Below are 21521 nucleotides of genomic sequence, written 5' to 3'. Positions count from 1 at the left end.
AAAGAGAAGCCTAACTTAACGTGGAAATCATATTTTCAAACAGATCTCTGGTATATGAAACTTGCTAGGATGAAATAGGTATGAAATCTATTATGTTTTATGAACACCATATTGTCAAATAAATCACATGGCTGTATTTAAAAGTCCTGTGGCTGAGTCTCAGACTCAGCCATCATGAGAAGAATGTGGGCTGAGACCACTGTGCTACATGTAAGAAGGGTTGGTTCCCCAACATCCACTTCAGAGATGGCCAAGGAAGACAATGTCCACTTCAGAGATGGCCAAGGAAGAAAGAGGTGAAGGAAGAACCCCACAGAGTGGAACCAAGGATCACAAAGAACACCGGACAAGGAAGCTATTCCCAAGAGAAAATCCAGGGCCTAAGCGAAGGAACATTCCCTGGGGGCGGGGAAGGGGGGGGATTCACAATGTTGTTTCATCTAGCAATGAAAGGGTTACCTTTCACGTTTTAAATAAGCGCCTCTGAAAATCAATCAGAAAACTGATCTTACAGAAACTTTCTACCGTTGAAGGTTCTCTTCTTAGCTCCATTATCTATCATCCCCATAAGCCTTGGGCCATGCTTATTTTGAACTTCAGTGAGATTCAATACAGTGATTGTATGCGATGCTATTTTCTGGATGATGTGTTCCATCACAGATTTTCTCCGGTGATAGGAAGCCTGCTACACTGAACTAGGACAAAGTGGATGTTAGGAGATGGCCCTGATGACAATGAGGGCGGTCCACGCAAGGTAATCATTTACACCCCGTACGTACAATATTCTTGGGATACTCATTTAGCACTTCTGGGAAGGTGTATTAGGAATCTGCTTTTATATTAACGAGAAATTGGATACTCTTCCTTTGTATCAGAAACAAAATGTTTTTACATGTGTTGGATATAAGCCGTTTTCTAACATTTGTACGTGTCGCCCGTTGGTCTTCCACTTCAATTGTTTCCACCATTTGTGTTTGCACGACGTGATTCCCAATCAGACAGAATACGTTTAACACACATAAATATAATTGTTAAAATCATGTTCACATTGTGTTTTAAAGTTTCTTTCTGGCTTACATACTGGGAACTGGGGCTCCGAGGACCCTGTTCGTCCCCTCTTCTCATGACTTGCCCGACCAGGCATCACTTCGGAAATCCAGTGAACAATATTAAAATTTACATGTTACCATAAATTGTTTTTCCCCCCGAAAATCTCACCAGAGCATGTGGGAAGCCGTGTGGTTTGAGCGCTTCAGTGAATCATGAGCACTGAACTCAAGGGACAGTTAAGGGCCCGCTTGTGGTTGGTGGGGCCATCCTGATGGCCAGAATCTGGCCATTGCTGGTGAGGACTTTCCTTTTTCATTCACACTCTAGAATTCTGTTCACTTCAGCAGGACCAAGTCCAGATTACCTTTCACTAGTTATATAAGAATACTAATTGGAAACCTACACTCATAGCTTTGGTGTTTTTGTGCTTCTTCAGGAGTACCCCCAAAAGTGCCTCCTGCTTTCAACCAGCTCTAGGCTCCCATTATGCTCATTGAGCAAGAGCTTATATTTGGAAATTCTCAGAGGTTTTTCTATCTTTAATTGATTTGGCAATAACTTTTTAAAATTTTTTTTATTTAAAAAAAATTTTTTTGAATATTTTTGAGAGAGAGAGAGAGACAGAGACAGAGACAGAGCATGAGCGGGGGAGGGGCAGAGAGAGAGGGAGACACAGAATGCGAAATGGGCTCCAGGCTCCGAGCTGCCAGCACAGAACCCGACGCGGGGCTCGAACTCAAGAGCTGCGAGATCATGACCTGAGCCGAAGTTGGACACTTAACCGACTGAGCCACCCAGGCGCCCTGCAGTAACGTTTATTTAGACTCATCATGCACTGACGGATGTCCAGTGAAGATCGTCTCAGTCAAAAGAAGCAAGACAGCAGTGTTTTTCACAACTGATACTAAATGCCTGAACACATTTAGTAGCTTGGTGGAAGGAAAGTGAACAGAAAAGCTGAAACCCATTTTTCTGAGATTTTCCTGTCCTACTGACCTCAGAGAGCTGACCTGCATGGTTGAGTAGGTTTTACACATGAAAGTACCTTCGCGAAGTGAGGTGCCCATTTATTATTAACATAATATTAATAACATTAATAATTTCAAACGTTTATATTTTCTGCTTGTCTACCATTTGTCAGTAGGAATGGAAATACCTTAGAAAAAGTATCAGATATATGAGGATATGTTATTTTCTTTACTTTGGCATCTTCGAACCTCTTTCATTTTCTCCTTATTCTTCCTCCCAGTAGGATATTCAAGAAAGCAAACTGAAATCATGACTTGTGTGTACCAAGATGGCACAGGATTTTCAAGGAACTTTCCTTTTTAGGTAATTAGTTGAGGAAATGACAAAATATCAGAATATTCTAAAAGCTTCCCTGCCTAAAAAAGAGGATATTCTTGATGGTGTGGTAACTACAAAATAGCTTTTGTTTTCATTTAAGACGTCAAACTTCAAAATTGATTAAAGCTTTCTGTGGTGGGCTAGGGTCTTTGGATACTCAGGAAGTTAATAAGAAAAAAAGCTAGACTTGGTTGAACACTCTAATTATCTATGCTTAGAAATTTAAACCAAATCCAGTAACTTTTACAAGCACCATACAATTAAAACAGACCTTGGTGGGCTAGAAAACACTTTGAGAGATGATTTAGAAATCTCAGAACTGTTCGTGACCCCATAAAAAGATAGCATGTTGTTCCTAATGAATAATACCCAGAGTGGTCTACTGAGTCCGTGGAATCCCTATCAAAAGTCCAATGGCTTTTTTTCACAGAAAGAGAAAAAAAAATATTCTAATATTCATATGGAACCAGAAAAGACCCCAAGTAGCTAATGTGATCTTGAGCAAGAAGAGTAAACTAAAGGGATGATGCTTCCTCATTTTAATATATATCACAAGGCTATGATAATCAAAATAACAAGGTGCTGGCGTAAAAACAGATATATAGACCAACAGAACAAAATGGTGAGTTTAGAAATAACCCCACACGTGTACAGGCAGCGAGTGTTTGGCAAAGGCCCCAAGCACACACCATGGGGAAAGGATGGTCTCTTAAATGAAGTCTTGGAAACACTGTACTCCACATGCAAAAGAATGACAATTGGACCCTTACCTTATACCACACACAAAAGTCCACTCGAAATGGATGAAAGACTTAAATATAAGACCTGAAACCTTAAAACTCCTAGAAGAAACCAGAGGGGAAAGTCTTCTTGACACTGGTCTTGGCAGTGAATTTTTGGATTTGACAACAAAAGCACAGGTTAAAGCAAAAATAAACAAGTGGGCCTGTATCGAGCTGCAAAGTTTCTAACAGCAAGGAAAGCAATCCACAAAGTGAAAACACAACTGATGGAATGAGAAATTATTTACGAATCATGTGTCCGATCATGGAATGTCCAAAATATGTAAGAAACTCATAGAACTTGATAGCAAAAGAACATATAATTCAAGTTTTGAAAAATGGGCAACAGACCCGAGTGGCCATTTCTCAAAAGAAAACGTACAAATGACCAACAGTATATGAGAAGATGGGGCGCCTGGATGGCTCAGTCAGTTAAGCGTCTGTCTCTTGGTTTCGGCTCAGGTCATGATCTCATGGTTTGTGAGTTCGAGTCCTGCATCAAGGCTCTGTGTGCTGACAGCGCAGAGCCTGCTTGGGATTCTCTCTCTCCTTCTCTCTCTGCCCCTCCCCAATTCATTCTCTCTCTCTGTCTCTCTCAAAATAAAGAAAAATTAAAAAAAAAAAACAGAAAAGATGCTCAACATCACTAATCATTAGAGAAAGGCAGTGGACACCACAGTGAGATATCACCTCACATTTGTTAGGGTGACTGTTTTCAAAAAGTCAAAAGACAACACGTGTTGACGTGGCTGTGGAACAAAGGCAAGGAGGGTATACTGCTGAAGGGAAGAGAAGTCGGTAGAGCCATCATGGAAAACAGTATGGAGGTTCCTCAAACAATTAAAAATAGAATTGCTTTATGATGCAGCCATCCCACTTCTGGGTATACATCCAAAAGACATGAAATCAGGATTTAAAGAGAAGAACCGACCTTGGAAAAACGAATTGTAATGACTTCTCTTTTGGCCATTACTTTGTAAATTATTTGGAAGATATCAGAAATGCTCTTACCCTTATATCAAATATTTATTTACTTTCAAAACTTTTTCTTCAAAGCGCACTGTAAAAAATCAAAAATAGCAGACACAAAGCTAGTTTCTTTTAATACTGCCTTATATATGGACTTTGGGGTCCTAACAGAAAAATGAACACTCGCTGATTACGTGGCTAAATTATTTTAATATTCAAGTGGATACAAACCTGTCTTTGTGATCCATGATGGTGATTTCTAAAAAATAAATAATTTGACTCAGTATATTCGTATTAGTATGGAATAAGCAATTTTCTCACTTTAGTATTTCACACTAATTGCCTGCTGGATATTAAATATTTATTCATATACCAATTATAATCGAGCGTCTCAGGATATTGGGTACGATTTTACGCAGTAACACGGAGGGCTAACGTTAATAGGGTAGCTTTCGTGGTGTTTCGGTCATCCGGGAACTATGATACAAAAGGCACGTTAACAATGTTATTATTAGCGAGGGTTAACATTAGGCCAATTGGTGCAGAAAAACTGTAAGCTTAACTTAGTCTTTTCCTAAGTTAGCCAATTAAGAATGCCACAGGATCATGGACTTCCACTGAAAAAAATTTTTTTTCCACACAGAAATGACTTAGCTCTATGGATTCAACATCACCCTTTTTATAAGCATACTAGGAAATGTGTTTCCAAGGCTTGGCATGCTGTCGGTGGGTGACCCATGACCCAATACTAGTAAACATCTTCAGACGTGAAAAGAAAGGATTGAAGGCAACCTTTCCTTCCACTGGGAATAAACTGAACTCCACAGAGCCTGTGAGTATCAGTTGGTTTCAGACATAGAAAGAGAATTAGGCTGTTTTGATTTACAGCCCAATGCATTGCACTCCAAATTAGATAGGCTCCCATTATAACTGCGGAGGAAAAAAAGTTGCTTAATTGTATGGATGCATTGTTTTTCTAATAAAATAGGGGAAAGCAAGCAAACAAAAACCACCGCGGAATTGCTGCGAACAAGGTCATTGTCACAACAGAACGACGACAAGAGGAAAATGTAATATTGTCTGGCAGCCTCCAGTTTGGAGCCTATAGATCACATTTATTGGGCCCTTAGCATTTTTGTCTTCTAATAAATACCTTCCCTTTCATTTTCCTCTCCTTTAAGCTCCTTTCGGTAATAAAAGGCAGAGCATTGAGGGAGACTAAGGTTAAAATCAACATAGAAAGAGTTTTTATAGAGCCGAAGAGATCAAACCTGGTTCGGTTTATGAGCCAGGAAAGATGTTTCTTGAACCGGATCTGTACTGAAGCTCTCCTGCCTCATGTGTCTTGCAGAGCTGAGGAAAAAGGTTTCTCGCTGCTTTTCCTGAGGTCCGAAGTTGAATTCTCTAAGTGAACGGGTAGAATTAATACAAGAGAACCTCTAAATTTCCTGGCAGCCTTTTTCTTTCGTGTAGGTTACACACGTAAAAGCGTATCCCGTTCTGTATTTCCCTCTGCCCGTTACCGGCACCTGCCAGAATGCGAAAAACATTCACTTTTAGGGACAGTAAATGAACGGAAGGATCTGCTTTGCAAAAGGGTTACAGGCTGGCTGATGGTCTCTGATTCCTCGTGAACGGCAGCCTCTGGCCGGTGGACGTCACTTTGAGAAGATCCCCACGCAGAACAGGAGGTGGAGCTCTTCACTAACGCGAACTCCAGGTGCCTCCTGTCTGTTTTTGGATTCATCTCCTTTCCTTTGGGTCTGCCAGATCCGGGCTCCCAGAAATCAGGCCCGCCTCCGTTCACCCCGATTCTCAGTTACCTCTGTGGGAAAGCATCCAGTGTGGGGAATCGAAGTCCTTCCAGACTCACGATCTATTTCTTCAAAACAGCGAGAACTTGGAGAGCAAACCCCGGGTCCCCCGGGACTGTGAGATGCACAGAAGCAAATCCCCTGCACTAGGGTATTCTGTGGGCAGTGTTGTCTGGAGATAACGGACCTACTGTGCGTGTGTGTGTGTGTGTGTGTGCGCGTGTGCGTGCACGCACGTATCTGTGGCAAAGACAGACCCTGGTCCTCTTTTACACGGACAATTGTTAGTTACTAATCTCAAGGAAGCGAAACTTGAAGCCCTTTCTTCCAGCCAGATTTTTTCCTCCGGTCCACCCAAATCCTTCTGCGTAGAAATAACGGAAGCCAGTTCGTTAGAAATAACGAACAGGAGGTCTGTTCGTTTCGTTTGCTGGCTTTTGAGGATAACCATATATGCCCTCTGCCCCTGCCTACCCCCCTCCGAAATACGCTCTTTTCCTTCACTGTGGATTTCTCTTTTGCTTTTTCAGCCTTGTTCTAGCAAGACCTTCTTCCATGCCCTTTCCTAACCATGACTCGTTCTGGCAAAATACTAAAGAGACAAAATTCTTTTATACTTCTGAACGAGTGGGCTGAGCTTTTGTCCCTTCATTTAGTCCAGTAGGGGTTGTGAAAATTAATCACCCCTATATCGAAGCACAATCCTCTGTAAGAGAAGAACCCACGACATCTTCGCTGAAGCCATTAGGGTTCACAGTGGATATCTGGCTTTTCTTCCGGGTCAGGAGAGGCCCCCGAGGGTTTCTCTGTGTCCTGCTGAAACAGTAACACTAGGGGGGAAATGGCTTGATGGCTTCTCTATTTATAATCACTAAGAGGCCATAAGGTGGGGGCGATTTCTTTTAATGAAGACACATTGCACGGAACCCACGACACTAGATGCGGCACATGTGTTTTCATAAAATTACCTAGGAGATTGTCTTGCCCTACAAATCACACCATGCAGAATAGGGCCACAAGTCTGCAGGGGAACAGAGGTGACACACAAGCAGATGTGATGCAAAGTGCGTGCGAAGTGTGACAAGGCACAGAGGGGCCAGGCAAGGAAGGAGTGTTAACGCTGTGTTAGCATTGGTCAGAGAGGACTTCCAGAAACTTGGATTTTGAAGGGTGGATGGGAGACCCGCAGGCTGACGGGAATGAAAGGAGAAATGGCAAGCAGCCAGAGGTGGGGGACTTGTCTCAGGCAAAGGCAGCAGAGAGTGAGAGGGCACAGAGGCAGGAAGGAAGGAGCTAGAAGGCGTTTGGTGTTGGTGGAGTATGAAACGCTCAAGTTGGGGACGTGGAAGGGGAGAGTGTCCGAGGGCTTGCTTTCGCCACCTAGTGCTCAGCCCTAGCCCTGTGACCGACAGGGACCTCATGAATGGTTTGCAGACTTATTCCCCAAAATTTCAGAGGACAGTAGTGTCTTGGTGCCTCTTTGGGTCTCCAAGATCCTTGGAGTGATGAGGGTAACATTCAGGTTGGAGTTTTGTTTTGTTTTTAATTTTTTTAATGTTTATTTTTGAGAGACAGAGCGTGAGCAGGAGAGTGGCAGACAGAGAGGGAGACACAGAATCCGAAGCAGGCTCCAGGCTCCGAGCTGTCAGCACAGAGCCTGACATGGGGCTCAAACCCACGAACAGTGAGATCATGACCTGAGCCGAAGTTGGACGCTCAACCAATGAGCCACTCAGTTGCCCCTAGGTTGGAGTTTTAAAGGGGAACTGGGGGCTATTGGGCCGTACATTTTCAGAAGAGTGTTTTGCATGTTTTCTAATTATGATGAAATTGTTAACGGAAAGAAATTCTGCTGCATCAGATATTGTAAATGTTGTGATATACTTGATTTGTGACAAGCCAAAATCAGAGTTTCTTACACTGAATTACAGGATGCTTTTTGGAAACTGATCATGCAGAGGGCCCTTTCTAGATGTGCATAACAAATCATGTGCCCCAAAACGAGTCCATTGGTAACAATTCACACGTGATGCCCTGTCAGGCCTGTCGATAAGGAAGCTCCCAAAGTGGAGATTTGACCAGTTAAGTTCAAGTTAATGGCATTTCTTGGTTCTACCAGACCAAGGCAAATAAGATTTTTTTGTTGTTGCAATTCATTTCATTTCTGCGAAAAAACTAAACTGTGACCCTAAAAAGAAGCTTCAGAACATGTTCAATGGAGTACATTTTAACACTGTGCTCTTGAACTCTATAGAGATACGAGGTATTTTTTCGTTTAATCGGTGGTGAAAATAACGCTTACGTTATGTGGCTCATTTAGAGCATAGTAAAAGAAAATTAGCAATCTCTTCTGAAAACATATGTGTTCCATCTTATATAATAAGGCAATCTATAATTATTTCCTTTTACACTGCTGCGAAAAATACTTATTATTAATCTCAATGTCTATATTAGCTCAGTGTCCCATATATTTACATTCCATTATTACTCTTTTTGTAGTTGTATTTAAATGTCAACAATATTACTATGATCTTCTGTTAAAACTGAGTTCAAGATAGTATTTTTCTTCTTTTATAGGGAGTGATACTGACAACTGCTTCTAATACAAATATGATCTGAAAGTTACTGTGAAACCCACAATCATGGGCCCATGAAGAATCGTTCCAGTGGTGTCCCCCAGTTACTCAAATGTAGGGCTAGTAGGCGTCCCTTGCTGGAGAAGAGACTTAAAAAGGAGGACAGAAGGCCATTAGGAAACTTTTTTAGGTTTTCATTGTGGCCGCCCTTACAGCCAAATCTGAATCCAAGTAAGAGTACAGATGAATTTCAAGAGCATTCTGGGAGAGAAAATACTAATATTATACACTTTAAATACGTAATAAGAATAGTACCTTTTTTATTTAATTTTTTTAATGTTTTTTTACATTTATTTTTGAGACAGAGAGAGACAGAGCATGAGCAGGGGAGGGGCAGAGAGAGAGAGGGAGACACAGAATCCAAAGCAGGCTCCAGGCTCTGAGCTGTCAGCACAGAGTCCAACGCGGGGCTTGAACTCACAGACGGAGAGATCATGACCTGAGCAGAAGTCAGACGCTTAACCGACTGAGCCACCCTGGTGCCCCAAGAATAGCACCTTTTAAAACATAGTTTGAGGGGGTACCTGGGGGGCTCAGTCAGTTAACTATCTGACTCTTGATCTCAACTCGGGTCTTGATCTCAGGGTCGTGAGTTCAAGCTCCGTGTTGGGCTCCACGCCAGACCTGGACCCTACTGCTTAAAAATAAAAATAGTAAAAAATAAAAATAAAAAAATAGTTTGGAGGGTCTTGAAATTTATCAAGTCTAATAATTTCTCCGTAAGAAGAAATGAAGAGAAAATTAAAGAACTAAGGGATTAAGGGATTAAATGACTTTCCCTGTATCGCCCAGAGAGCCCATAGCCGAGAAGGACTGGAACGCTTTGGAATGTTGGTTTTTGTTTGGTTGCTTGTTTGGGGTCTTGTTTTCAACGACCATAAGTCACCGACCAAGCATTTGGGAATTCTGATATAATACAAACTAAAGGATTCATGTAGCTTTGGTTAGCTCTGGTCAAAATCACATCACGATTTACACTGAGACTGCCACAGACCTGGAATAATAAAAATGGAGCTCAATTTCTTCACTTGTGAGAATCTGCTGTTCTGCAGCTACATAATATTCAGCCGCCTCTCCGTTCATCGCATTAGGTCTTGCTAAGAAAGGCCGTGCCTACCAAGCTCTGTCCAGTCTACCCAACTGTGCATCACAAAATTAAAATGGAATGTAGGGGATCCAATCATCTTCAGAGTCATTTTGTTCCATGAAGAGGTATCTTAGTCCTTATTTAGAAATGAATTTTAGAAAGTTATCTGGCAACATAAACCCTGCCCCTTCAAATATACATCCGTGCTGACTTGATAATCTCTCATCTTTCCTAAAGAATAATAAAAAAAAAAATCAGAAGAAAACAACGATGTCAAATTCTCAAGGCTATTATGATATTGAAAATTTAACAAGAAAAAAAAAGGACAAAGAAAGTATTTCTAAAACATGGCAACTTGATGGAACTTGAGGCAGACATGAAGATTTGTCTAATATTGGGAAATGCGAATATTCATCGTTAAAAAGCAGACAACAAAAGAAGACAAAATCATTGATATTGTACCTCTGTGTAATGAGGATGAAAAAATTTACTTCCTGGGGCGCCTGGGTGGCTCAGTCGGTTGGGCATCCGACTTCGGCTCAGGTCATGATCTCATGACCTTTGTGGGTTTGAGCCCCGAGTCGGGCTCTGTGCTGACAGCTCGGAGCCTGGAGCCTGCTTCAGATTCTGTGTCTCCTTCTCTCTCTGCCCCTCCCCAACTTGTGCTCTGTCTCTCTGTGTCTCTCAAAAAAATAAATGTAAAAAAAATTAAAAAATAATTTTTAATAAAAAAATTTACTTCCAATTTTTTCTGCATGTTCCAATTTTTTCTACATAGAATATGCTTTTTTAAAAATAATCAAGAATTCGCTTACTGAAAAATAGATGAAAGGAAACGATAGAGGCGTTTAAAGGCTACAAGGCAGAAAAGGAAAAGGAAAAAAATATGTAGAGTTCTAAAAATGCCATGCTTTTAATTTTCGGGAGCCGGAGGACCTAGCTTGAAGCCGTTTAAGCTCTCAGGATTATTGCTTCTTCTGAATTCTGCTCTCGTTTTTAATTCATGGGGAAAAAGTCAAGTTTTATTACTCGCTGTCAACTTCTCATTTTCTGTGCTGCCCCCCTGTCCCTTCTGTCATCTTCCCAATTTCCTTCCACTGCCACTCCCCAGGATTTGGAAACAATATCCCACTGAAGTTTGGTTAGAAAGTCAAGGCATTTGGGGCCTTCCATTTTGAAAAGATTAAACATGGCTTTAGGAAGCCATTTATTCTGATCGACACGAGAAAAACAAAATCAACCGTTCCTGCTGTGTATTTTGAATTACATGATAAATCTGTTAGTGCTTCCTATTTATGCCTAATAAAAAAAAAAACCCCAGGAAACCAATTTCCTTTACCAAGATTATTGTTAGATAATTAGAGGCATTAGATTTTAATGTTTCAGAGGACACTTTGTAAGTACTGGCTTTCCTGTGTTAAATTCCATTTCTTGTAGTTATTTGGTGAGTTTATTTTTTCCCTGTGGCTTTGCATGGATGGCACACTTATCTGGAAATACTTGGCATATGTGATAAATCAGGTGGTTGGCAAAACTGCCCCGTAAAGGATCAGAGAGCAACGATTTTGGACTTGGTGGGCCGCATACAGTCCCTTGTGCGACTCATCAAATGTGCCAATTTCAGCCTCGAAGCAGTCGTAGATGATGCGTAAATGTGTAGGTGTGGCCGTTTGACAATAGCACTTTATTCATGAACACTAACATGTGAACGTCATAGGTTTTTCACATGTCATAAAATATTCTTCTTTTGATACTTTTGCAACCATTTACAAGTCTAAAAACCATCCTTACCTTGAGGAACTAGCTAGCAGGTCATGCTTTCCCCATCCCTGTCATGCAAAGCGATGGGGGCGGGGGGGGGGGGGGCAGGAAATCAGGGATTCTGCCAAGTAAGAACCTTGCCCTGGTTCTCAACCAGGTATCCCTCAGGTACCTGGTTTCATCGCATTGTTACCTGGGCACATCCTCAAGAGACCATCATAATAAACACCTTGACTCTGACACAGACTGTTAAAAGGCCACAGTTCTTCACAGCTTCTCCTCCAGATGGAGATGAAAGGACTGTATTCTTGCCCGTGCAAGATGGCCCTGTGACTTACGTTTGCCAAAAGAATGTAGTAAAAGCCACATTATGCAACCTGAGTCTGGTGTTTGCCCCCTTCTGCCCTGATGCATGGAATGGGCCATCACGGGAGCATCCCTGTAAAGTTTGTGGAAGATGAGATACCTCACGGCAAACGAACCAACCATCCTAATAGACATGAGGGGGACTCGCCACTCCCCAGTCAAACCAGCAACTGACTAAGGTCAGCAAGTCCCACTGAGATCTGAGAAGGCTGGCTCAGGTCCACAGAACCAACCCACGGAGCCCAGACCGATTTGTCAATTCACAGATCTCTGAGCTAAATAAATAATTGTTTAACCTGCTGAATTTGGGGGTGGTTTGTTACCTAGAAAAGCAAATAGGTGCATCCTAATTGCTGCCCGTTGTGTGAAAAGATATTCACGGAAGCACCTAAGGGGAAGGTGGACTCTACCATATGCAATTCCTCCGGAGTGGATAGAAAGGGTCATAAGAAAAACTGTGTACTTTGCAGAATAAAAATAAAACATTAAGAGATTAAGCAAGGGAACGAGAATTTACGTTGTGGGCACGGTTTCTGGTGTTCGATTCCTCGATCTCCTCAAAAAAGCACTACAAGGTCAGTATAATCAAGGAGGCTATATATTTCCTTTAAGTTCAAACAGGTGACTGGCAGAGTGGGATCCAAACACTGTCCTATTTGGCTCTCATGTCCCTTCTAAAACACCAGGTTCTCAGAAGCATCAAAATATAATTTAAATTTAGTACCTAGACCTGTGAAGGCCTTGAGTATCGATGGTGTTTATAGAGTTAAACTCTCTGTTTTGTTCTTCTGAGTTTGAAAGGATCTTAGAAAATGTCTTATTGCATTCAAGGTAACGAATGGATAATACTTGCTGTTCTTTCACAGAGCTGAGAACTTGCAAAAATGAAATTAAAATGATAAACTTTAAGTGCTTAAGCCCGGGAGAACAGACATTAGCAGGCAAGAGGGACCATCAAACTTATGCAAGAAGGAAAACGATACCAAGTGCAGGGACCAGAGCAGGAGACCCAGAGGCTAGAGCAAGCACGGAGTGGGAGGGCCAGAGGATCCATGACCCCCAGGCTCCCAGAGAGGCTTGACACTTGGAAACACTTATTTTGGCAGTGGTTAGAAGTGGAAAGGGTACCTGAAATCAGAGAGGGTCTTTGAAAAACCAAAGATGAAATCACAGGCCAACACTATCTCCTCCACAGAGGCAGAATTCCCAGCAAGCAGGTATCTACACCCAAAATCATAGGAGAAAAGAGCAAAGCATTTGTTTCTAGAGGAAATGAATGGCCTCCGAGAAAAGACTTCAAAATTCAGAAAGTTAGGAGCCTCAACATAATTGACCATGGCTAAAGTGTCCAGTCAAACAAAGCTCCCGTCCATGTATACAGAGCCCTGAACTCAGCTGGTTTCCTTACTCTCAAAGCTTAGCCAACAGTTAAAATCACTGACTATGTGAACAGCACCAGATAAACAAACAGAAAACATAAGCCTGAATGAGGAGATAATTTAGGGAACAGAAAACAACGGTTATGAAAACCTATTTACTGTAAGAAGATATTTGTTTGAATTCACACACACACACACACACACACACACACACACACACACACACACAAAATGATGCCATGAAAAAGGAAAAAGAAAGAACTTTTTTTTTTTTTTAAATATATGAAATTTACTGTCAAATTGGTTTCCATACAACACCCAGTGCTCATCCCAAAAGGTGCCCTCCTCAATACCCATCACCCACCCTGCCCTCCCTCCCACCCCCCATCAACCCTCAGTTTGTTCTCAGTTTTTAACAGTCTCTTATGCTTTGGCTTTCTCCCACTCTAACCTCTTTTTTTTTTTTTTCCTTCCCCTCCCCCATGGGTTTCTGTTACGTTTCTCAGGATCCACATAAGAGTGAAACCATATGGTATCTGTCTTTCTCTGTATGGCTTATTTCACTTAGCATCACACTCTCCAGTTCCATCCACGTTGCTACAAAAGGCCATGTTTCATTTTTTCTCATTGCCACGTAGTATTCCATTGTGTATATAAACCACAATTTCTTTACCCGTTCATCAGTTGATGGACATTTAGGCTCAAGAAAGAACTTTTCAAAATCAAAAATGTAAATGTTGGGGCACCTGGTTGGCTCAGTCGGTTGAGCATCTAACTCTTGATTTTGATTCAGGTCATGGCCTCACGTTCGTGAGTTTGAGCCCCGTGTCAGGCTCTGTGCCTGGGATTACTTGGGATTCCCTCTCTTCCTCTCTCTCTGACCGTCCCCCACTCTTTCTCTCTCAAAAATAAATAAATAAACTCAAAAAAAGATAAAGAAAATTAAAAACATCACTGTTGAAAATCAAATTGGGCTGAGGGACTGGAAGTCTAAGTCAAAGACATCCCTCAAAGATGAGAACTAATCCAGCTTCAACATGTGAGTCTGGGCCAGTCCAGAAGGTCCGTTATCCAATAAACAGGCATTCCAAGGAAAGACAGAGAAAATATTAAAGAAAATTTTAAACTTTTAAAGAAGGATAATTCTCCATATCTGAAGGACACACGTATCTCCTGGTTGAAGGAGATGACAAGGAGTGACAAGCACAATAGTTGAAAATTATACCAATACTTTGGTGCACTATTTCAATACTTCAGAACATGAAGACAATAAAAATTAGTTTAAATATTTAGACAAGAGAAACTGTTATCAACAAACTGCACCAAGGGCTCAGCTTATTGGAGGCATTACACACAGACTGACAATGCCATTCACAATTCTAGCAGAAAATATTTTATCCCCAAATATAGATGAATTCTCAATGAAACAGGAAGATAGCAGACATTTTCTTGGGAAGCTGCTTAATAAGGTACACAGGTAAAACACAGCAAAAGAAAAAAAAATAAAGATATGGAGTTTCAAGTTAGATTCGATCAGAAAAACAATGAAGGGAAGCCTCAGAATGACCGTTGTACCACAAGCCAAAGAAAAGTAGACTAATATTGAAGCGGTGAGCCTGGGGCCCCAAGAAGGTATTTCCCAGGACATTAGAGTACTATCTATTTAGTGGATGGGATTCCAAGTAGTTATGGGGGGGGGGGGAGTACAATAGTACCAGTAACCCAAATTAGAAGACACAGGATATAAGATACCTATAGCCTAGTGTTAATAATTGTTACCACATAACCATTATTATCCCATGACCAAAATTTGCTACACTTTCATACATGTAATTTCTGGAAGCGGAATTATGGGGAAAAAAGACTATATTATGTAAATGTGTTGAGATAATTTGCTGAATGATAAGCTACGATTTTTAAAAATGGTGGCCCGTTAGGAATGATACTACTGGTCAGAAGAGAAAGGGCAAGGCAAAGAGAAGGAGAAATATTGATTTCCTTATATGTCATTATTGGTTTTTGTTTTGTTCTTGTTTTTGTTAAGAGAGAGGGAGTATGTGTGACTGGGCGAGGGGGAGAGGGTGAGAGGGAAAGAGAGACAGAGAGAGAGAGAGACAGATAAACAGACAGAAAGAAAATACTAAGCAGGCGCCACACCCAGCATGGAGCCCAGCATGGGGCCCCATGCCATGACCATGAGATCATGACCTGAGCTGAAATCAGGAGTCAGAGGATTAACCAACTGAGCCACACATGCACCCCGCTATTTGTTTTTTTAAAAATCGTGTGTGTGTTTGATGAAAATGTATGGAATAATTAATACATAACTAATATAAACATACAATATGATACAAAATGGAAACCAAGAAGTGTTGTTCAATAAGGAACTTGAGACCCTGAAACGTTGAAGTGACTTTTAGCAGTAGCAATTTAGAAAGTTAAAGGAAGAGATGTGCCTGAAACACAACTTTTATACCACTAGTCACCAATCACAAAGTCATCCTACCATTTAAGAAAAATGGTGTGGAAAATGTTACTGCTAAGGATTTATTATATCTTATTCTTTATGAGAGAGTATAAAAAGAGGACAAGTCATGCTTTTTCAATTTGGAAAATACTTAGACATATTATAAACGTCATGATAAAACCATAGTACAAAACACCCGTTAAATACATCTTTGGTGACGACATGGTACTCAATGTATTGTTCAGGATAATGTTCTTTTTTTCTAGAAAAGTTACCATCCATAAAAAAGTGACGTCATTTATCTCTTGAAAGGCAGCTTTGCAAAAGGTTTTGTTTAATTATGTGAGACTTCCAGTGTAGTAGGAAATTCCTCAGCAAATATCCATCGGTTTTTAATGGATATTTGCCTCTATGTCGGAAAATGTTACCAAAGTGGGTTGAAGCCAGACACTCCTCAACCTGATGGTAGGAAAGTTTAGGATGCTACATAGCACATGGTCACCCTTGATACGGTTATCTTAGGTCAGATTCCTCAGAAACAAGACCTGAGACCAGGAACTCTTGTTCAAGTGTTCTAGTGAGAAGTCTACTCGGGAGAAAGAACGTGAAGAAAGCAGCTAAGGCGCGGTAGGGAAGGAGTTCTGGAACATGAATTGTACCACAGAAATGATCCCACTTGGAAGCAAGGGCGCCAGTCTTTGTTTAAACACCCACACAAGCAAGTCATTGGCCAAGGTGAGGCAGGGTCTTTGGACTGGGAGCTTCTATATGACAGAAGGCAATTTTGAGATTAGAGAAAGGAGTAGCTGTGAGCCTTTAGTAGCTACAACCCAGAGTAACTGGAAGACGAATACAATAAGCTGATATATGGAATCCAAATGCATCCACTAACATCGGTTTCTAGAAACGAGATTGCTAATCGGACAAGCCATGTGAACACAAAGTTGTGTGTAATTACATTAGAGCACTGCCAGTTTCTATTCTCTTTTCTGAGTTAGAGGTTTTCCTGATTTTAGAACATCATTAATAAAACCTCATTCTCTAAATGGAAAGCAAGTTCTAATTTCACTCAAGTGACATACAGGCAAATTCGTCTATCGCATTCGGTGTAAGACTCGTTCTCTAAGGTAGGTCTGGCCTCTTTCTAGCAAGCTTTATTGTGCCACTCCCAAGTATTTTAAATCACACTTGATCCTCTCCTCATTTTCTGTCATCTATTCGGAGAGCAACTGTTTCAGAATATTCTCTTTATTGCTCAGTTAACACCAAACTGCCCTCTATTTTCTTGCTGCATATTTCATTTCCATGTGAACAGAAACATACTCAGAGTTGAGCACTTCTACCTTATCTTCTGTTCTTAAGTTTACAGTTGGTCCGACTCTTACAAATCCTAACATTTAAAAAATTAATTATCCTATGGGGTGCCTGGGTGGCTCAGTCGGTTGGGCGTCCGACTTCGGCTCAGGTCACGATCTCGCGATCCGTGAGTTCGAGCCCCGCATCAGGCTCTGTGCTGATGGCTCAGAGCCTGGAGCCTGCTTCGGCTTCTGTGTCTCCCTCTCTCTCTGCCCCTCCCCCACTCACGCTCTGTCTCTCTCTCTCTGCCTCAAAAATGAATAAACGTTAAAAAAAATTTTTTTTAATTAATTATCCTAGTAAATACATAGAGGACTATGGCCCTGCCAAACAAAGGCCAATTAACTTCTGAAATTGGCTCCCTGCCTTTGAAGTGTTCCATTTTTAAATCCATGTAGTACTGTTGTATTTATATGATGATAGCTCTAATTTTTTTAAGTTTATTTATTTTGAGAGGGGAAGTGGGGCAGACAGAGAGGAAGAGAGAGAGAGAACCCCAAGCAGGCTCCACACTGTCAGCACAGAGCTTGAGGTGGGGCTCAAAGCCACAAACCATGAGATCATGACCTGAGCTGAAACCAAGAGTCAGACACTCAACTGACTGAGCCACCCAGGCGCCCCATGACTTTAAAAATTATGAGCTGCACACCAAACTCCACACCCGAAAAACAAATAATCCAGTGAAGAAATGGGCAGAAAACATGAATAGACACTTCTCTAAAGAAGACATCCGGATGGCCAACAGGCACATGAAAAGATGCTCAACGTCACTCCTCATCAGGGAAATACAAATCAAAACCACACTCAGATATCACCTCACGCCAGTCAGAGTGGCCAAAATGAACAAATCAGGAGACTCTAGATGCTGGCGAGGATGTGGAGAAACGGGAACCCTCTTGCACTGTTGGTGGGAATGCAAATTGGTGCAGCCGCTCTGGAAAACAGTGTGGAGGTTCCTCAAAAAATTAAAAATAGACCTACCCTATGACCCAGCAATAGCACTGCTAGGAATTTACCCAAGGGATACAGGAGTGCTGATGCATAGGGGCACTTGTACCCCAATGTTTATAGCAGCACTCTCAACAGTAGCCAAATTATGGAAAGAGCCTAAATGTCCATCAACCGATGAATGGATAAAGAAATTGTGGTTTATATACACAATGGAGTACTACGTGGCAATGAGAAAGAATATGACCTTTTGTAGCAACGTGGATGGAACTGGAGAGTGTGATGCTAAGTGAAATAAGCCATACAGGGAAAGACAGATACCATATGTTTTCACTCTTATGTGGATCCTGAGAAACTTAACAGAAACCCATGGGGGAGGGGAAGGAAAAAAAAAAGAGGTTAGAGTGGGAGAGAGCCAAAGCATAAGAGACTCTTAAAAACTGAGAACAAACTGAGGGTTGATGGGAGGGTGGGAGGGAGGGGAGGGCGGGTGATGGGTATTGAGGAGGGCACCTTTTGGGATGAGCACTGGGTGTTGTATGGAAACCAATTTGACGATAAACTTCATATATTGAAAAAAAAACCCAACTTTAAAATAAAATAAAATAAAATAAATAAAATAAAATAAAATAAAGCATTTCTATTAAAAAAATTTATGAGCTGCACAATAATCTTATGAAAAGCAAAGTGGATAGTACTATCTCCATTTCCTGATGGTGAAACCAAAATGCAGAGAAATGAAGTGTTTCCAAATCACCTTGCTAGGAAGTCAATACACTTTTTGAGGAATGTGTTGTTTTTTTTTTAAAGTTTTTCCACAATATTGCTTTCTTTCCAGAGATCTTTCTACAATATTACTTTGTCCTGAATTTCATGGGTTAAATTTTGGTTATGTTCAATATTCTCCAACAATATTTATTGCACAAACCACGCAATGAACATATTCTTTCTTTAAGAAATGTCTATGGTTTCATATTTCAGGAATCCAGGAGACCCAACCTAGTGGTTGATGTAATGGCTCTTAAATCTGAACCACAAGACAGAAAACTCACTGAGGCTGATCCAAAGTTTGTAAATCACACAAACTGCTTGAAGTTCTGTGCTTAAAATGAATGTAAAAAGACAAGACTTTTTGTCTTATTTATATCATAGGCAAATTTCATTGCTGCATCTTGGGGGGGGGGAAGGATGAATAAATATGTCTAACTAAAGCCATTTTAAAAGATAATACTTCTAGATTAAGGCATAAGAAACCATGAATGGATGTATGTCTGAACTGCATAGACAGGATAGTGGAAAAAAATTAAAAAGAGGATTAAGCAACTGCCTCAGTTTAGAAGAGGTAAAATGGAGTGGGAAGAAAGGGAATTGGGGAAGGTCTATGACATGTCTAGAAATTTTTAATTTTTTAAAATGTCTATTTATTTTTGAGAGAGAGTGAGGAAGAGGGAGAGAGCATGAGTGGGCAAGGGGCAGAGAGAGAGAGATACACACAGAATCAGAAGCAGGCTCCTGTGCTGAGCTGTCAGCACAGAGCCCGACGCGGGACTCGAACTCACAAACTGTGAGATCATGACCGGAGCCGAAATCGGTCGCTCAACCGGCTGAGCCGCCCAGGTGCCCTATCTTGAGATTTTTTAAAAATAAACTCTCATACCATAGCTACATTTTTCCCCCAGAAAAAAAAAAAAAAAGATATATTAGTAAAATAATTTGTTGGAGGAGGTCTCAAATTTACTGTAGTTTCTTCTTAATAATTACAACATTTCTTAGGAGACAATATAGGAAGGGAATAATCTAAACGTTGTTAATAATTTCTCCAGAAATCTCAGCGCATAATCAGGTTTTTTACAAATGGACTTTGATATGTATATTAGATGGACATTTGGGAATCGTTCTTACATAAATGTACACATCTTCATGTCATAAACTTACAGGAAATGACGAAAAAAAAATAGGCTGTATGCTCAAAAGTAATGGATGAAGTTCTTGCGTGTATTCTCCCCCTCTTACAAAGAGAAGACGCCCACTGACGACTGGTTTGTTGTGCAACGTGGGCGGCCACCAGGGGACGCTGTTTAGTACTCCATATTTGTTTCTCCTTTCTAAGAGAAATTACAGAAAGTTAACGGGGGAAGAAAAGAGTTGGGAAGAGAAATGTGTATCTCTGGGTGGAGGAGGTTTTAATCACTTATTGCTCTCATCACTTGACACAGCAACCCTGTGGATTACGCATGAAGATGTGACATTAAAAGTTTCCACGTTTTACCCGATTTTGTGGGTCGTTTTGCATGGCTTCACATTCATAGAACACGAAAACAATTTTTTTTTTATTATGGAAGAATAGTTGACAATTAAAAACTGTATATATTAAGGGGGACAATTTGATGAGCCACACAAACGTTGTGAAATAATCGCTACAACCAAGCTAACATGTCCACTAACGTGTCTAACATGTCTAACTAATGTGTGTGTGGTGAGAAGACCGAAGATCTACCCTCTCAGCAAAGTTCAAGTACACCTTCATATGTTGCTAATTATAGTCACATTGGTACATTAGATCCGCAGAACGACTTTATCTGGCATTTTCTTTATCTATTCACATGTTGTCCGACACTTAGGTTGTTTCATATCTTAGCTATCATGAATAACGTTGCAATGACCTTGGGAGGTGCAGATATCTCTCCAAGATCTTCATTTCATTTTCTTTGGATATATAACCCGATGAGGGATTGCAGGCCTATAAAGTAGTTCTATTCTTAATTTTTTGAATAGCCATGCTGTTTTTCACAGTGGCAGTACCAATTTACGTCCCACCAACAGTGGACAAGTCTTCCCTTTGCTCCACATCTTCGCCAATACTTGTTACGTTTTGTTTTTTGGATAACAGCTATTCTAACAGGTGGGAAGTGATGCCTCCTCGTGGTTCTGCTTTGCATTTCCCTAGTAAAGTGAAGCTGAGCATCTTTTAATATAGCTGTTGTTCATTTGTATGTTTCCATTAGAGAAATGTCTATCCGGATTCTTTGTCCATTTTTTAAAATTAGGTTATTTGGTTTTTTTGCTATTGAGTTGAATGAGTTCTTATATATTTTGGATACTAACCCCTTACCATATATATGGTTTGAAAATATTTTCTCCCATTCCAGAGATTGCCTTTTCACTCTATTGATTGTTTCCTTGGCTGTGTCGAAGCTTTTTAGTTGGATACAGTCTGATTTGTTCACTTTTGCTTTGGTTGCCTGTGATTTGGTATCATAAGCAAAAAATAATTGCCCAGATCAACGTCAAGAAACGTTTTGCCTACCTTCTTCCAGTAGTTTTGTGGCTTTGGGTCCTTCATTTAAGTCTTTAATCCATTTCGAATTGATTTTTGTATGTGGTGTGAGATAGGGTCCAATTTTATTCTTCTGCGTGAGGATATCCAGTTTTAACACCATTTCTCCACTTTGTGCTTTTTGGCAGCTTTGCTTAAGATCAGTTAACTGGATATGTGTGGCTTGATTGCTGGGCTCTCTGTTCTGTTCCACTGGCTTATATGTCTGTTTGTATATCAGCA

Source organism: Panthera pardus, unplaced genomic scaffold (assembly GCF_024362965.1).
Source record: "Panthera pardus isolate Hobbes unplaced genomic scaffold, ASM2436296v1 HiC_scaffold_16, whole genome shotgun sequence".
NCBI classification, from domain to species: Eukaryota; Metazoa; Chordata; class Mammalia; order Carnivora; family Felidae; genus Panthera; species Panthera pardus.
The sequence above is the reverse complement of the archived record's forward strand: the minus strand, read 5'-3'. Positions refer to the sequence as shown.